Source organism: Leptopilina heterotoma, unplaced genomic scaffold, assembly GCF_015476425.1.
Source record: "Leptopilina heterotoma isolate Lh14 unplaced genomic scaffold, ASM1547642v1 Lhet_134, whole genome shotgun sequence".
In the NCBI taxonomy this organism is placed as follows: Eukaryota; Metazoa; Arthropoda; class Insecta; order Hymenoptera; family Figitidae; genus Leptopilina; species Leptopilina heterotoma.
Genome location: NW_025110853.1, coordinates 54,410 through 72,505, shown reverse-complemented (window position 1 = coordinate 72,505; position 18,096 = coordinate 54,410). Strand labels below are relative to the sequence as shown.

General features: G+C 29.2%; 2 non-coding genes across 2 annotated transcripts; both read left to right on the top strand.

Annotated features, from left to right (window-relative positions):
* The first annotated feature begins 513 nt into the window (after positions 1–513).
* On the top strand, positions 514–586 carry Trnaa-ggc. The gene has a single exon. It is a non-coding gene; the product is annotated as a tRNA-Ala (tRNA).
* A 264-nt stretch (positions 587–850) lies between these two features.
* Positions 851–924, top strand: Trnaa-ggc. The gene has a single exon. It is a non-coding gene; the product is annotated as a tRNA-Ala (tRNA).
* Positions 925–18,096: the final 17,172 nt, after the last annotated feature.

Genomic DNA, 18,096 nt, shown 5'->3' with positions numbered 1-18,096 from the left:
TTATTAGTCAAATTAAAATTAAATTAAAATTTTACTAATTAAATTACTAAAGTCCCTGCAAAGTTAGCGTCGATGTTGAGCATAGAAAATTTTTTTTTTTCACAAAACCGAAAAAATGAAACAATTATTTTAAAGATTTTAGATTTACAGGCTGTCCACATGTCAGTAAAGTCAGGGAAATGTCAGAAAAATTTTTTTTTGTCATGGAAAGTAAGAAAATTGAGACTTTTTTCAACTTATTTTCAAAAATTGCGACAATTTTGACTTTTCTTCCAAACATTGCAACAAAATACCACAATTTTCAGTAAAAAAGTGCAACTTCTTTCGATTTTTATAATGCAAAAAATAACTATAAACAAATCTTTCAAAAATTTTTTTTGAATCATTTTTTAAAATAATTAAATTTTTCATATATACATATTTATAATAAAAATCTTTTTGAATAATTGGAATTGTGTACAATTTTATTGAAAATAATTAATTTCTTTCAAGTAAATAGCTCAGTAGCTCAATAGCTCTGTAGCTCAGTGGAAGAGCAATCAACCGGCAATTGATAGGTCCTGGGTTTCGAGCCCCAGCAGAGTTAGTCTCACATTTTTTTATAGCTTTAAATTTATTTTTCAATTATTTATTGATTTGGCGGTGACGTCTAGGTTTAGATACCGGTACTTCTAGAATTTGAAACTTGGTCGATATGGTAGGTTTCAGCTTCACGTTTAGTGAAGGAACTTATTAATGAGTTGATAATTGTTTCGTGAAAAATTCTGGGAAAATTCAAAATTAATATGCAGAAGAATGCGAACCATCTTGACTATTGAGTCGATAAGGCTATGAAAATTTGTTGGAGGTGGACCTCTGTAGCTCAGTGGAAGAGCAATCAACCGGCAATTGATAGGTCCTGGGTTTCGAGCCCCAGCAGAGTTAGTCTCACATTTTTTCATAGCTTTAAATTTATTTTTCAATTCTTTCAAGTATTTTGTTAGAATTTTTAAAAATCAACTTTTGAAGAATTTTCATTGCAACTTTTGAAAAATTTTCAATTACATTTCCGAAAATTCAATTACATACAAAAAATAATAACATTTCAGAATTATTTTTAACACTCTTGAGAAAAAAATCAAGTTCAAAATTTTTAATTAAAATTCATAAAAAAATTAATTAATATTTTAAATTATACAAAAATCCTTTTAAGAAATTCAATTATTTTCGAAAAATTACATAAAAATATTTTAAAAAACTAATTATTTAATTACAATTGTTTATAATAATTTTTTAAGATTCAATTATTTTCTTAATTTTTTAATAACTTAAAAAATTATAGAGAGTTACAATTATTATAAAAAAATTAATTTTTTGTATTTAAATAAGTGAATTCTAGAAGAACTTTTGGAAAATTATTTAAAGCAATTAATTGAGAAATGAAGTTTAGTTTAAAATTGTATAAAATAATTGAATTCAGAAAGGGTTATAATTGTAATTTTTAGAAATTATTACACTGAAAAAAAAGTGCTGTTGAATCAAATATCTCCATGCTATTGAATTCCCCGTCATTGATTCAATGACACATTTATTAATCGAAAAGTATATTGCTTAAAATGAAAAAATGAAACTGTTTAAATTAAAAGTACGGTACTGTAGAATTAATGATATTGTGCAAATTGTTTCTATAGTTCATCTATATATAGCAACAGAATTATTTTTTTGCTTCTTTGACATTATTCATTTGAAGCATCTAATAGATGAATTTGAAGAAAATGCGTGTAAATTTAAATCAAATGAAAAATTGTTTGCTCTAAAGAAGCGCGCTCTGAAAACGAAAGCATATGCTTTCGTTTCAATGAGTGGTGCTATTGCGGACTGCCTATAGCATATGCTATAAAAATAAGAACACTATGTTTTGAGACATTGACAGGTACTAAATTTATTGAAATACTTACCCACATATATTTATATGTTTATTAAACCTGTCGTTTTTGAGATTCCAATATAAAAAAGTATTATTTAAATTCTTTTAATTAATTAATGACTAGTTAAATATAAATTCCCTATATAAGTTCCCTTATATACGCGAAAAATCTCGAGCACGGTATTTAACCACAAAGTAAGTGCCCAACGTTGAGAAGCGGATGTATTACATTGCAGCGCGGCGGTTCTCGTCTATCACGGAAGTTAAGCGTAGTTGGTCGCGGTTACTAAATGGATGGGTGACCGCTTGGGAATAGCCGTATTTTTCTGACTAAAAAAGACAAGTGTGTTTGAATGTGTATGTGTGTGTGTGTGTTTAGCCGTTGGGAAAAATGAAAATAATAATAAAGATGTATATGTTAGTGTGAAAAATTGAAAAAAAGATGTGTATAAAAAGTGTTGTGTTAAAGGTGTGAGAATTAATTATAGTATATAAAAAACATGTGAACAAAAATTCCCTTTTTTCAATTTATCGTTGGTATATATTTAACCACATAAAAGAATTGAATTAACAGTATGGTGTTATTCAATCGATAGCAACAACTAAAAAAATTAAGAGTACAAATTTTTGAATCATAAAAATGATGCTTTTAAATTTAAAAGTTATAGTCATTGACTCAAAAGCATATACTGTTAAATTAAAAAATTTTGTTTATTGATTCAAAAGGATTCACCTTCGAATTAACATAGTATGCTGTCAATTTGAGAAATATGCTTTTGTTTCAAAGAAAGTGATACTATCGAATCATTAGAATCGGTGCTTTCAAAACAACAGCATATACGTTAGGCAGCCCGTTATGACACTATTCAATGAATCAAACCCATATGTCATTGATTCAACAGCATTTTTTTCTCCGTGTAGAATTCATAAATTTTACTCATTTTCCGTAAACATTCATGTTTTCCTGTAAATAGAATTTTGTCAGGAAAAGTAATTTTAATGTCAGTAAATTGTCAGGGAAATGTCGGAGAAATTGATAAACTGAAACTTGTGACCACCCTGATTTAAAAAAGTAAAATTTACAAATTAAAAAGCGAAAAGTCAGACACTGATTCAAATTAGTAAACATTTTTACCAATTCAAAAATAGAGAGTACCTATACTAATAAATATCTATGTACATACACATTATGATTAGAAAAAATTTAATTTAATCAAATTTGCTTAATTCTTCGCAATTAATTTTACACCGTAAATTTCTAATCTAGAAAAAAATATAATTTTGGTTGCTTTAATTTAATTAATTATTAACGTTAAATTAAACATTATTCAAATCTACACAAATAAATACATTTTTAAATCATTAATAACAAAAAATAACAATAAATTTAAAAAAAAATAAATTAAAATATTAGGAAATTAATTCCATCCTATAGGGGAGAGTGGTCCTAAGTTGGCCGTGGGCCTAAGTTGGCCACCCTGCATTTCTCAGAGATGGTATACTGGACGAATCTGTAATTTTGTGGTATGATATATTGATAAACCATGATATAATTTATGGACCTAATTATAATCTAAGATTCTTCTACGCATTGTGAGGACAATAATATTGTTTTTGACCAAAAAAATTTGATTTTTCTTGTTTTTTCGAGAGCAGCTACAAGAGATAAATAATTAAAAATTTATAAATAAGTGTGTGCGCTAGTTCCTTTATTTAATGTTGTAATAAGAGGTTCTGTTGATTTTTTAAATAAATTTTTTTTATTAGCGTAATAATTTGAAACTTGTAAAAATCTACAGTGGTCCTAAGTTGGCCACCTATTGTTTTTGTTTGTTTTTATTTATGTTTTATTTCTTTTTTGTGTTTTTTATCACGAGAAAGACCGTAAAAGTGTAACGTAGGAATTAAACAAAGACAAAAAACAAAAAAAAATGGTTTAAAAAACATTAGAAAAAATGAAGTACAAAAACGCCTGTCTCTACAGCCATCCACCACTGTAAATAAATGAAATAAAATATTGCTTCATTTTCTAAACAAAAATAGTTCAATAATGCGTTTTTATTCTCCTAAATGTATCAAATTTGTAAAATTTCTGCGTAATTGAAAAGAATATGCATTTCTTCCTTATACTCAAGCGAAAAAAAGTGGTGGCCAACTTAGGACCAGGGGGTGGCCAACTTACACTGAAAAAAAAAAGTATTGAACCAAGAAAATTTTTCTTGGTTGAAGCAAATCGTGGGATTGAATACGGCCAAGACTATTAAAGTATTGATTCAAGAAAACGATTTTCTTGACATAGGATATTTGGGAGAAGAACATATATTCTTGATCCAAGAAAATATGGAATTCGACCAAGAAGTTAATCGACTTGTACGAAATATAAAATGTATTAAATGAATAAAATATTTTCTTGTTCTAAGAATATATATAGATAATTGAATTATTTTATTTGATTCATTCAATTTTTTGTAACATTCGTTCAAGTAATTCAAGATTTAAATGAAGAAAACATTTATTTTGTGAGAGAACGCAGATATTCTTGATCCAAGAAAATATGGAATTCGATCAAGAAGTTAAGTAGCATGTAAGAAATGCAGAATATATTAATTCAAAATCATTTATGTATCAAATCAAGAAAGTATGTTCTCTGTCCAAGAAAATATTTTCTTGATTTGAGAAAATTTATAGATTTCAATCAAAAAAATACTTTCTCAATACAAGTAAATTATTTACTTAAATTACCCCCCCCCCCTTACCCCCATCCCATCTTTTCTAATACTTAGGTCAAACATTTTTATTATTTAAATTAATTAACAATTATATTTTTTATTTAAATAATTAAATAATTGTTATTTTACATATATATTTACATTTAATTATTACTTAACACAAATACAACAAATATACCTTGAAAGAAAATTTTCCACGGTCGGAGGAATTGAACTCGGGTTGCACGCACCAGAAGCCGTCACGCTACCACTATGCCATCCTAGCCTCAATGGACAGTTTTCAAAAACTGATATTTAAGTTGCATATACATTTGAAGAAAAATATTTTCTTGGATCAAGAACACTGGCATTGTGTTAAGTAAAAAAAAGTTTCAAAGCAAATAAATAAAATGATTCGATTCAAGAAACATGAATTCTCCACACAATACTTTATTATTTCGCTTAAGAACATGATATTCTAGATTCAATACTTTTTGGTACTTCGGAAAAGTAAAATATTTGGTTGAAATAATTACATATTTAGTTCCGCCAAATACTAAATTGTTAATTCAAGAATTCGGTTCAATGCTAATAATTACTTGACACAAGAAAATGAATTTCTTTCTTCAAATAAATATGGGATTAATTGAATGTAATTTTTAATCAACTTGAAACAAATATTTACTTATATTAACCTTCGTATTTTCTTGAATCAGGATTATATGAGCGTTGAATTAAGTAAAAACTTTTTTAAAGGAAACAAAAGAATGATTTAATTCAAGATCTTACACTTAATTGGATTGAATAAATAAAATATTTCATTCCAGAAAATATAACATTCTCGCAAGAAATTAATGATTTTGAAACATGAGAATATAGAAATGCTTCAAGTAAAAGAAATGCTTAGATTAATTAATATTTCTTTGAAACAAAATAATTTTTAATTGAGTTGAAACAATTATTAACTTGTATTAATCTTCCCATTTTCTTGGCTCAAGACTATGGGTGTTGGATGAAATAAATAGTTGCTTTAAAGGAAATAAAAAAATTATTTGACTCAAGATACCAAATGACTCAAGGTAAATTACTTGACGTGAGAACATGATATTCTTGATTCAATACTTTTTCGAGACTTGGCGCATGTAAAACAGTTCGTTTGAAACAGTAAGATATTTACTTATGTCAAACCCATATTTTCTTATTTCAATAACTTTGATCAATGCTCAAAATTACTTGACACAATAGAAAATAAATTTCTTCCAATAAGAAAATATGTGTTTGTTTCAAATAAATCAGGTCAAGAAAATGCATTTACTTCATTCAATGAACTTTTTTTTTCAGTGTAGGACCGCTATTTCTGAAATGTCCAAAATGCAGCTTTTCACGATTTATTGTATTAAGACTACAAAAGTCATTCTATAACGTTCTAAATACCACAAAATTATAGCAAAACGATCTCTGAACACTAATATATACTTGCCGAAGTGATTAAATTTCATTTTGTTACTATTTTTGACCAATTTGCTTAGGCGGCCAACTTAGGACCACTCTCCCCTACAAATTTAATAAAATGAAATTTTATTTAAAATCAATTTTAACAAAATTTAATTAATTTTCTCTCTTAGGTATGTTTATACTAATTATTATTTTTAAAAATTTAATTAATTTTATTAAATTAAATTAAATTTTTATTTTTACTTGAATTAATTTTAATTTATTAATTAAATTTCTTAAAAATTAATTTTTATTTTTTTTAATTTATTTATTAATTATATTAATTATTATGTAATAATTTTCAAATCGCAATAGTAAGAAGGAATAAAGGAAGGACGATCATATTTCGCTGTCCTTCTCTTTTTCATTCTCAGCGCATTGCGATAGATTTACTTTCGGGACTAAAAATCATTTTTCGACCTATTATCACATTACTTCAGTTCTATTCCTCGCGTTCCTTGCATTTTACGAGCGATCACGAGTGTTTCCGACAAGAAGACTATATACAGGAGAGCAAACTTCGTTCCAAATGTATAGAGAGTTGCGGGCTGTTTTACGGGAACAAGAATAGCGTGGAGTGAGTTGCGCCAGAAACGAATTTTGGGTTCTGCACATACTAATGACATATATCAGCTGATTTAGCAGACAGCTTGTGTGCACAGAGCCCAAATTCACTGTTGGCGCAACTCATTTCACGCCAACCCTGTTCCCGTAAAACGGCCCCACCAAAAACCTATAGTTGCCTCTCCTGTATATAGTCTTCTTGGTTTCTGATTATACTTCGGCTTAGCCATTAGATTTTACATATGTGTGCAAGCTCACCGATTTAGGCAATATATATAGCCAACCACCTAAGCTTTGGACTTTTGGCTGCGAGGGGGCAGACTTTCAAAGGAAAGAGCGATTTGCATTACGTGCGTACTCTCAGTTTCTCTCTGTTAGTATATATTATTCAAATAACTATGACATTTATTTAAAAAATTTCTTTTACGTGTAATAAATAATTTATTTAAGAATTTGTAAAAAAAAATTTTTTTCATTTTTATTTCAAAATGGCGTAGAATACGCCATTTTCGAAAATGCCCATTTTCGGTGGTAAGATCGATTCCAAACTTTCTGAAACAGATAAAACCAAAAACGAAATGACATTCTCTTTGTTAGATATTTCTTTAGGTGTGGAACCTCAAAAAAGTGGAATTTTCTCCCTCCCCCTTTTTTTTAGAGTTCTTTTTCCCCAAAATATGCAAAAAATAGCTGTTTTTATTCAGAATTTCTCTTATAAAAAAAGGGGAGTTGGAAATTTTCCAGTTTTTGAGGTTCCACTTATAGGCATGATGTCGCTGAATCAAAAGCCGTTTGATTTTTTAAAATCGCTTCAGAAGAACTCGAGATATCACTCTTACCAGATCAAAAAAAGGCATTTTGAGAAAAACGCATTTAAAGTTTTTGTTCATAAGTTTCGAAATTTTTTTTTTAAATCATCGGATTTGCTTGAAAATCGTTACTCGGGGGTTTTTGAGGTCGCTAATTACGAATATGGAATCAGATTTTTAAAATTCAAAATGGCGGATCCAATATGGCGGACATTTTTTTTCAAAATCATTGGATTTGCTTGAAAATCGTTACGGGGGAGTTTTCGGGGTCGCTGATTACGAATACGACATCATTTTTTCAAAATTAAAAATGGCGGATGCAATATGGTGGACGAAAAAAAAATAAACGAAAAAAAAAATTAAAATAAAAAAATTTTCTTTTCCGCCATATTGGATCCGCCATTTTGAATTTTGAAAATTTTAAATCTAATTTGTGATCAGCAACACCAAATACATTTTTGTTTGTCTTTCTTAAAAAATGCAAATGAGAAAACATTTAAATCATTCGATTGCTTATCCGCATACAAAAACATCTTTGACATGGCGAAGAATAAGGATGTATAACTTTTGTTTTACTTCGAATTTTGCAATAATATTTTAGGAGAGTATTCTTGACACTATAAAAAATCCGAAAATAAAAACAAAAAAAATAGATTTTTTTGACATTTTGAACTGGAATGTCCCCTTAACCCTGGGTTCATAGTTAATAATACCATAAAGATTTTTTTCAGTGTAAAAAAGAGTTATAAATTATTTTTAAAGTGTCATAAGTGATCATTCTTGGGATTAAACAGTTAAAGCATATTTCTACAATAATAAAAAGTATGTACAAAATCTATTTTTATTCATACTCCATTACACGTATTAAATATTTTTGAAGAAAAATCGTCCTGCAGAATGGAATATCCATGCTATAGGAACCAGTACCGTAACTATGATGAGCATGATATTCAGAGAAATCAAAGGAACGATACATTTTGCCAAAGAAAAGTTTTGTTTCAAACTATTTATTGAATTATATTTATGAAATTTAATTACTAATAAATGAATGATTAATATTATTTAATTGAATAAATAGTTTTGTGTATAAAAAGTAAGAAATAAATATTATTAATATTATTTATAGCTATCACTGATGAGTGTCATTGAAAATATTTTTTGAGTTTTGTTCAGTTCTGATTTTTAAACAATATGTAACATTTTAGTTACATATATTGTTAATTAATCCAAACTGAACAAAACTGTAACAAAATTTTCAGAAAAATAAAAAAAATTTCAAGCTAATGACGTGTTACGAAAAATTATGAAACTGTAACAAAATTTTCAGGAAGGAGCAATGGCAAATTCAAGCTGTGATGTGTTACAAAAAATTACGAAACGGTCACAAAATTTTTGGTGAATTGGACTGAATATTTGTTCAGTCCTATGTATTTGAAAAAAATGAAACGTTTCTAAATTTTACGTATAACATATATGTAACTGCATAAAACTTCCGTTGCTTGTTTCTGAAAAATCCTATAAAAATTTTTAACAGTATAACTTCGAAGTAATTTTCACTAATTTCTGCTAAAACATTCTTCAAAATTAATTTTGTAAAAATGTTTATAAAAACTTCAAAAATATTTTTTGTCGTTTAATATCGAAAAAAGAAATCAAAATTAATTTCGGAACACGCGCGAGGCTTGAAATACTGTCTTGAAAAAAATATCTCATTTTTTCTCTTTTGTAATGAAACAAAATAATCGCTCTTTTATGGTGAATGTCTGTAATTAAACTGACAAGGAACTGTAATTATTACTCATCGTTAACTGATCATTGAACCGATCAATGATCAATGATTTGTGAAGACAGGCAAAACTTAAAAAGGAGAAAAAACAGAAATGAAAGACAAATAACGAGACGACTTCTGCATTTATTATACTTGCTACTTTCTTACAAGCACTGTAGTGTGTGTCGCTCCAGGAGGTCCTTGATGACAAAGAGTGGGTCGAAAAAGACTCGAGAATTTCACTCTTTCCTTTGATGATCATATAACTTATAAAAATATGATCTCCTCGAAACCTTCAAATTCTTTTTTATAATCTTCCACGGTGCGTCTAGTCAAAATTAAATGAAAAATGATATTACCTCAAATTCTTTTGTTGATTCTGTATCCTAGCCCTATATATAGACATATCTTGTGAAGAAACGAAAATTGTAAGTTTAGCGCTTTCTTTTTAACGACGTCAATTACATTTTTTGGTAATTTTTACATTTTTCAACGTATTTTATATCATTTTAAACATAATTATATAATTGCGTAAAAACTTAAAAGTAAATATAGATCCAAGAGAGTGATGTATTTCACATTCAGTGTATGCTTTGTTATTGTTTAGTATCGGTTAGCCCCGCTAACATTGATTTGACAACAACGAAACAATAATTTAATATAACATGTACATAACTACACTCTTGAAAAAGCGTGGTTATAAGTGAAGAGTATTGTAAACTACACTGTTAGAAAATTCTGTTGTGATTTTACAGCAAAAGTACAAGAAACAATTATCCATCAAAATAATAATGTAATTTTACTTCACTAAAGTGCTGTAAATTTACAGTATACCATGTATTTCGGAAATATTCCCTACTATTAATTCGGAAATTCTACCATTTGAATATTTACATAAAAAATCAAAACTGTTTATATTGTTTTCTGATATGTTATAATAAAAGTAAATTAACTAAAAAAAAAGTTTTATTAGCATTTTATTATCATTATTACGGAAATGCGACGCCACGATTTGAACCCTTAGTCGTATATAGTGTTGTCTATCTTGTATGGAGCCATCAACCTTGGGAGCTGCGCCTAGACGCGCTCGACCAAGGGAGGCTATGAAAGTCTCTTGCAAAGTATTATAATATATTGTCCCGACGCGAAATAGTCATTATAATAATCAAATTATTTATTACTGAACATTTTTCGTCCATATTAACCGGAGTTATTAAACTTTCAAAAATCAAAAATTTTGGAAAATAAGACTTTTTTGAAAATTTTGTTGAAAAACGTAGAAGTAACTTTAAAATTATCGTTATCAACTTGTAGACCATTAAAAAACGCTTTGATTGACCTATTTTTGAACCTAATTCGATAATAAATTTCTAAATTATTGGTATTTTAAAAACCAAAAATTGTGAAAAATGACATTTTCTCAACTTTTTTGTTTGAAAATTTTTATTTAACTATTAAATTATTGCAACTATCTTGTACGGTATTTAAAAATACATTGATTGACTCAAAATTCAATCACTTTTACCATATTTATAAAAAGTTATTCATACACGGAGAGAAAAATCTAGCTTTAATAGTATGACACTACCTATACTAATTTCGCATGGACTATAGTCACGCTTCAAACGCATGAAAACATACCGAAAAACTATGGTGAAGCGTGGACCCATGGTTTTTGGGTATGAATTCATGCGTTTGAAGCGTGACTATAGTCATGCGAAATTAGTATAGGTAGTGTCATACTATTAAAGCTAGATTTTTCTCTCCGTGTATATTTCTATTATTTTTATCTCCATGAGGAAGTAAAGTGTTCATGAAATGAGCACCAAAATTATAAAAAAAATATACAACTTGGCAGCGGTTTTTTTGACTAGATGCACCGTGGCTTCATTCTCATTTTACGGATACAAACATAGTCGGGAGGTCCTTTATAATATACAAAAGGTTATATTACGAAATTATAAAATAAAACAACTTGTAATTTACTTTCCTGTGAATTTTTTCAAGACTTTACCGATTGCGATGTGGTGCAAATAATTATTTACTCAATTTTTGTACCTTTTTTGAAAAAAGAATTTGGTCAAACCAAGCGGAAGTGAAATTAATATGTAACAGAAGGGATGTAGATCATTATTTTTGACCAGTTAGCATTTTTTTCCAGGGGGGAGATAATTTTTGTCTTTCTTGACGAAAATTGAGGAGCCATTAAATTTAAAAATTGACTACCTGAAGGCAATTTTTCTTGATATGGGGGTGCTCCGTTTTGGTTCGGCAAATTCGGAAACAATGAGAAGCCAACGTACCTAGGTGGTATTTGCTATCCGGACAACCGGCCATTAAGTATCGTCCAAGAGAGAGGGAGAGAGAGGATCGTGCTGATGTCGGGGATATGGGGTGGCAATTAGCAAGAACAATAGGAACAGGGCTCTTCTTTCTGGGAAGTAGGATCGTCCCTCGGGGCCTTAAAAATCGAGCAGGTAGACATTTTAAACGCAGCCGACATGCTTTGCCCACCATATACTGTGTATATTCCCAGCGCCAAAAAAAATAAAACACAAAATACATTCAACATTCTCCAAAAATGTTCAAAATTCCACTATCATTCATAGAAACAAAGTGGAAAAGCATGTAGTGGGATCAGAGAGAATTCTTCATCGGAAATTATTTTCAGAGAAATTAAATGTTTTCCAAAGATGTTGTAGTTTGGCCTCTTTTCTTTTTACTTATTGTCAATGGCATGAATTATGAATAAATAAATAAATATAATAAATAAACATTTTGAGACACATAATGAGAAATAAAAAGCGGGATTATGAAAAATAGGACAGAATATATAAAAGGGATTTCAAGCCTAGAAGATTCCGATTTTTTTTTCTCTAAAAGAGCGGGAACCGGTGATTAGGGATACTTATAAAACTTTGAGACGCGACGCGGTTCATAAAAGTGAAATCAATTATCATCAATTATATGCAATTTCCAAATTGCTCCAAATTATACGCGCACCCTCTTTCTTTTTTTTTAATAATAATAATAATAATAATAATAATAATAATAATAATAAAAATAATAATAATAATAATAATAATAATAATAATAATAATGTTGATAATAATATTAAGAAAAATAGTAAAGCTCTTTTTTTCTTTTCTTTGCTCGTCAGTGCTTACAAGTCGTTATACCATCGACAAAATCTCAGAGTCCTTAATTTTGCACTCAGCCAAGAAATCTTTATGCAGAGATAATTACACGGTACTCGCCGACAAGAAAAACAGACGCGTATAGCCTTCAAGCGACGAGCATCAAACACTCGATATATACAATAATTTCATTGGGGGAAAAATTTCAGATCTAATCCCCTCCCGTCTCTTTTTTTATAAATCCAATAAGTTCTCTTTTCGTCCTACAATATTTTGTCGTTTTTTCATTTTCTTTTCTTATAATTATTTTTTTGTGTTCTTTTAATTATTTTTGGTAATTTAATTATTATTTTCTCTGTAATTTATATGAGTTTTATAAATTCGATTTAAAAATTTCTGGAAGTAACAAGTGAAAGGATTTTAATGAAAATTATGGGGGTTTTTATTTTTCGGAATATACCCAATGGGAAATGCCAGTGTAGTGCCGATGTTCACCACTGGCTTAGTACTCAGACGAATGTTCGGCGTAGTCTAGCCGAGCCTCGACAATTAGTGCTGGCGCAGTACAGAATTTTTGTTTCGCCAAAGCTTAGACAAGCCACGGCGGCAAGTGCTGGCTGAGTATAGAAAAATTGTTCACAACGCTCTTTGCCAACATTGCTTTTTTGACATAAACTTGAAAAAAATTATAAAAAAAGTTTATAAATGTTTATAAATATAAATTTATTGAAAAAAATTAATATTTTGCTTTTCAGTTGTTCATTTTTTATTCTTATTAAATTTAATAATAACAATTTAACACAATTGTCTAATTTTGTAAATAATAAATTATTTAAACAAATTAAAATTATAAACAAAATTTAAACTTTAATCTCAATAATAATTTGGTTCCTATTAAAATACTATTATACTTCTTACTATGAATAAAAAATTATTAAAAAATTACCACGTAATTTAAGAATTACGTAAAATGTTAAATGCAATAAATAAAGTAATTTAATTTAATTATTAAAAATTTAGTTTAACTTATTTTACTTCAATTTATTATTTCTAACGTATCCCTATTTTTTTCTCATCTTTGACTGAATAATTTTATGTCTGAATGATACTGAGATATTAATACTTTACTGTACACATGTGTCGTTAGCATAGTGGTTAGAGCGTTAGTCTGTTAGTCCGTAGGTCGTAGGTTCGAATCCCCTCGTCAGCAATTTTGTTTATTTTCATAGGTTTGCGATATTTCTAGATTCCAAACGTTAGGTACTAACATATGATAATCTAATGCACACTTACTGTAATTGTTTATTATTTAATTTTTAAATGTTATAAACAATTTTTTTCTACTTCAATTACTATATCCATTGTTAGTCTCCATCTTTAATACGATTTCTTTAAGAGGAGAAATATTTTATGAATAATAACTATTTATTAATATTATTTACCATTTTGTTGTTAAATTATTTATAATTATTAATTTACGACTAATTAATAACATTACGGCATTTATTGCGGCAATATTCTCAGCCAGCACTGGTCCAGTGCTGCGCCAGCGCTGTCTGGCAGCACTGACAGACAGTACTTCGGCAGCGCCAGACGGCGTTATCATCCCAGTGCCATGCCAGTGCTGGCTCTCAGCCTTGCCGCCAGTGCTGCCAGTGCTGGCGCAGTACTACGCCAGTTGTAAATTTCCCATTGGGTAGTGGATTTAACTTCTCACTATCGATGCGGCAGAAACAATGAGACCACAAATCATTCCGACAGGTACGTGACTGTGGTTGTATAGCTAATTACAAAATGGTTATCAATTCATTTATTTGAACTGAGAAAATGAAAATCGTATAGTTTTTTTCGTGTTTATTTTTATGCTGTTTATGAAATATTACAGCCGATGATGGTAATCTTTTGATTAATTACGCTTTAAACCTTATCAAGTATATATATGGGAAATTCTTTTATGAAGCGTAGTGTATGGTATATATTAGGGTATAAGTCCGGGGGAGATGACCATACGGTGGAGATGGCCAATTCAAATATTTTACAGAATTTGTAAAAAAATATCACTTATTATTGGTTATTCTTCAACCTTTTGTGACTAATAATAAATGTAAAAAATAATTTGTTGAAAAATAATGAAAATGTAAACGTAATCCTTCTACATTTTTCTTGCATCGGTCCAAAATAATTTGAGAATTTCAGATTTCTTATTGTTATATTTATATTTTTTAAGATAATTTTAAATTTTAAATTTCATTGGGTAGTACATAACCTACGCTTTGATATAAGGGTGATTCTCCGCGTAGCACACAATTTTGATTTTACTATTTTTGAAATTTTTTTTTCAAATTAAGTAAAAGTCGATATAGAATTTTAAAGTTCAATATTCAAGAACGAAATATTCGTGGTGGGTCAGACAAAATAATTATAATTTTCTTTTTTACAATAAACACCCATGTAAAATTGATTACACCATGACGCTCTGATTCGACCCCAACGGGAAGTTGCCAATGTTAACGATTGGTTCAATAATGGGCCATGCTTGGTGCCCAATGGTTTTTTCTTGGCAAAACAATTGGCAACCATCATTGGACCACCAATGGTTTAAACTTGGGATGATCACGCTACTGCCAATGATCGGTAGCCAAGCATCGGGCCAATATTAGTTGCCAAGGAATTGCCAAGGAAACAAAATCGATTTTCAAAAGCTTGATTTTTTATTGGCAGCCAACAAAAAACCAAGGTTTTAAAAATTGGTTTTTTTAATTATTAATTAAAATTTATTTTTAAAAAATATATTTTTCAAAAATTTATTTTTTAAAAATATATATTTTTAAAAAATATATATTTTTTTAAATTAATAGAACATATTAATTTAATTTGTCACCTCTGGTAAAACAAAGATGAAAGACTGATAAATTCCCTCACTTTATATTTTACAGTGGAGGGATAACTGTGAATGTCTTTGCGAGAGAGGAGCAGGTACTTATATAGAGCCAGTGAAACAGGTCACAAGCGAGAAGAAATCACTAGCATGCACTCTGGCGGCGCTTGTCGGAACTGTTTTCTGGCGCGCATGCATATCCTGACATTATCGACACAGCGCTTGGCAACCAACGTTGCGCCACTTCCGACAAGCGCCGCCAGAGTGCATGCTAGTGATTTCTTCTCGCTTGTGACCTGTTTCACTGGCTCTATATAAGTACCTGCTCCTCTCTCGCAAAGACATTCACAGTTATCCCTCCACTGTAAGATATAAAGTGAGGGAATTTATCAGTCTTTCATCTTTGTTTTACCAGAGGTGACAAATTAAATTAATATGTTCTATTAATTTAAAAAAATATATATTTTTGAAAAATATATTTTTTTAAAATTAATTTTTGAAAAATATATTTTTTGAAAATAAATTTTAATTAATAATTAAAAAAAATCAATTTTCAAAACCTTGGTTTTTTGTTGGCTGCCAATAAAAAATCAAGCTTTTAAAAATCGATTTTTTTTTCTTGGCAATTCCTTGGCAACTAATATTGGCCCGATGCTTGGCTACCGATCATTGGCAGTAGCGTGATCATCCCAAGTTTAAACCATTGGTGGTCCAATGATGGTTGCCATTAATGTTCCAATAATGGAACGGAGTTCGCCAAGCATGGCCCATTATTGAACCAATCGTTTACTTCCCATTGGGACCATGACGCACAAGAAAAACTAATTTTTTAAGCAAATTATTATCGATTTTAAAAATTCTTTTTTTCCACGTATTTTGTTTTCACTTACTTTATACTACTAAACTTGTTTTGAGGTAAAATATAAATAATTATTCATTTTATTGCAAATATATTATGATTCGACCATGACGATTCTGTGATTCCCTATGCAACTTTCATGCTTGTAACACATATAAAACAGAAAAATAAATTTTTTTATTAATTTCTTTTTTAGTAATTTCTTAGGAGAGTTTATTAATGCTTTTTATTAATGTTAAGTAATTTTTCGATTTGATTTTTTATGTAAATTAGGCAATTTTACAAAGTGATGATACCATGACGCGAAAACAGGGGACAAGAAATATCTACAAAAATATTAAAAAATAATTTTTTTTTTCCATAAGTGTTTTGTTTTTCTCAATTCTACCAATTTAGAAAATAAGAAAATGTCAATATTCATTATATTTATTATTATATTTTACTAAAAAAATAACATTTTAATTATGAAATAGTAGTGGGGACTGATTACACCATGACGTTTTGGCACCTTAAAACAGATTTTTAAGTAAAATTATAAACTTTTAAATGAAAACGACTATAGACTTTTATTTGTTATCATGGAAATAAGTTATCCACGTTGAATTTATTAGAATATAAGAAACTGATTTCTTAAAAAACATGAGGGACATTAAATTGTGCGCTACGCGGAGAATCACCCATAAACAAAAAATGAATGGAAAAATTATTTTATTTATTTAATATTTTGATGTTTACTTCTGTCATGTATTATTGGGTAAGATAGCCATAAGTGACTTTTACTTGCCCTGTAAAAAAAAAAGTATTGGGAGGTACGGGATTCCGTATTGCAAGTGCCAACCTGCCAATGCGGTATTCGCGAATTACCGCATTGGGTGTCGTGGTGAATACGGAAATCAAGGGGTCCCAATGCGGTGCCAGTTTTAAGCTTTAAAAAAACGAAAATACGTGACAGGAGGAAATAATTAGTGTCAGTGGAGAAATATGCGAGTTAAAGGAATGAGAAAACAATAATAGTGAGTGTAAAAATGAAATTTTAAGAAAAAAAGGTAAGTTGAACTGTCAAATATGGGCCCAATGCGGCATAGGCTGATTTCAATGCGCCACAGCAAAAGCAACTTTGACTGGTTTGAATGGCGTGAAATAGGTAAACAAACATTTTCTAACACATTTGTCTCCGTACACAGACACTTTTCACTAAATCTGCCAACGTACAATTGGTAAGCATCTTCTAAATTACAATAATCGAAAATATTGTTTAGATTCATGCAGAAACGTGGTTATAAAATAAAAAATTGGAAAGTAATGTAATGCAAATCATATGTCAGCTGGGCCACTGTGTTCGCTCGATTTGCTCTGCTTGCTTCTGCCCTCTACTGGCGACTTGCACTATGTACCGATTGTGTACCGCATTGAAAGCAGCCTACGCCGCATTGGACTCATATTTGACAGTTCAACTTACCTTTTTTTCTTAAAGTTTCATTTTTACACTCACTATTATTATTTTCTCATTCCTTTAACTTGCATATTTCTGCACTGACACTAATTATTTCCTCCTGTCACGTATTTTCGATTTTTTTAAAGCTTAAAACTTGCACCGCATTGGGACCCCTTGATTTCCGTATTCACCACGACACCCAATGCGGTAATTCGCGAATACCGCATTGGCAGGTTGGCACTTGCAATACGGAATCCCGTACCTCCCAATACTTTTTTTTTTACAGGGTGGGTCAGATCATCTCAACTGTGTTAAAAAAATTTAATTAATTTTCTAAAATGTTAAAACTTTTATGAAAATCTATAGTTCACAACAAAACAAAAAAACACTTTTAACCGTTTTTTGAAGTTTTAAATTTTTGTTATTTTTTTTGCATTAACAAAATATTACAAAATTTTAAAATAAAATTAATTAATCAAAAACCGTTTACAATAAATTAATGAAACTTACACTGATTACACAAAATTGTTCACTCTTT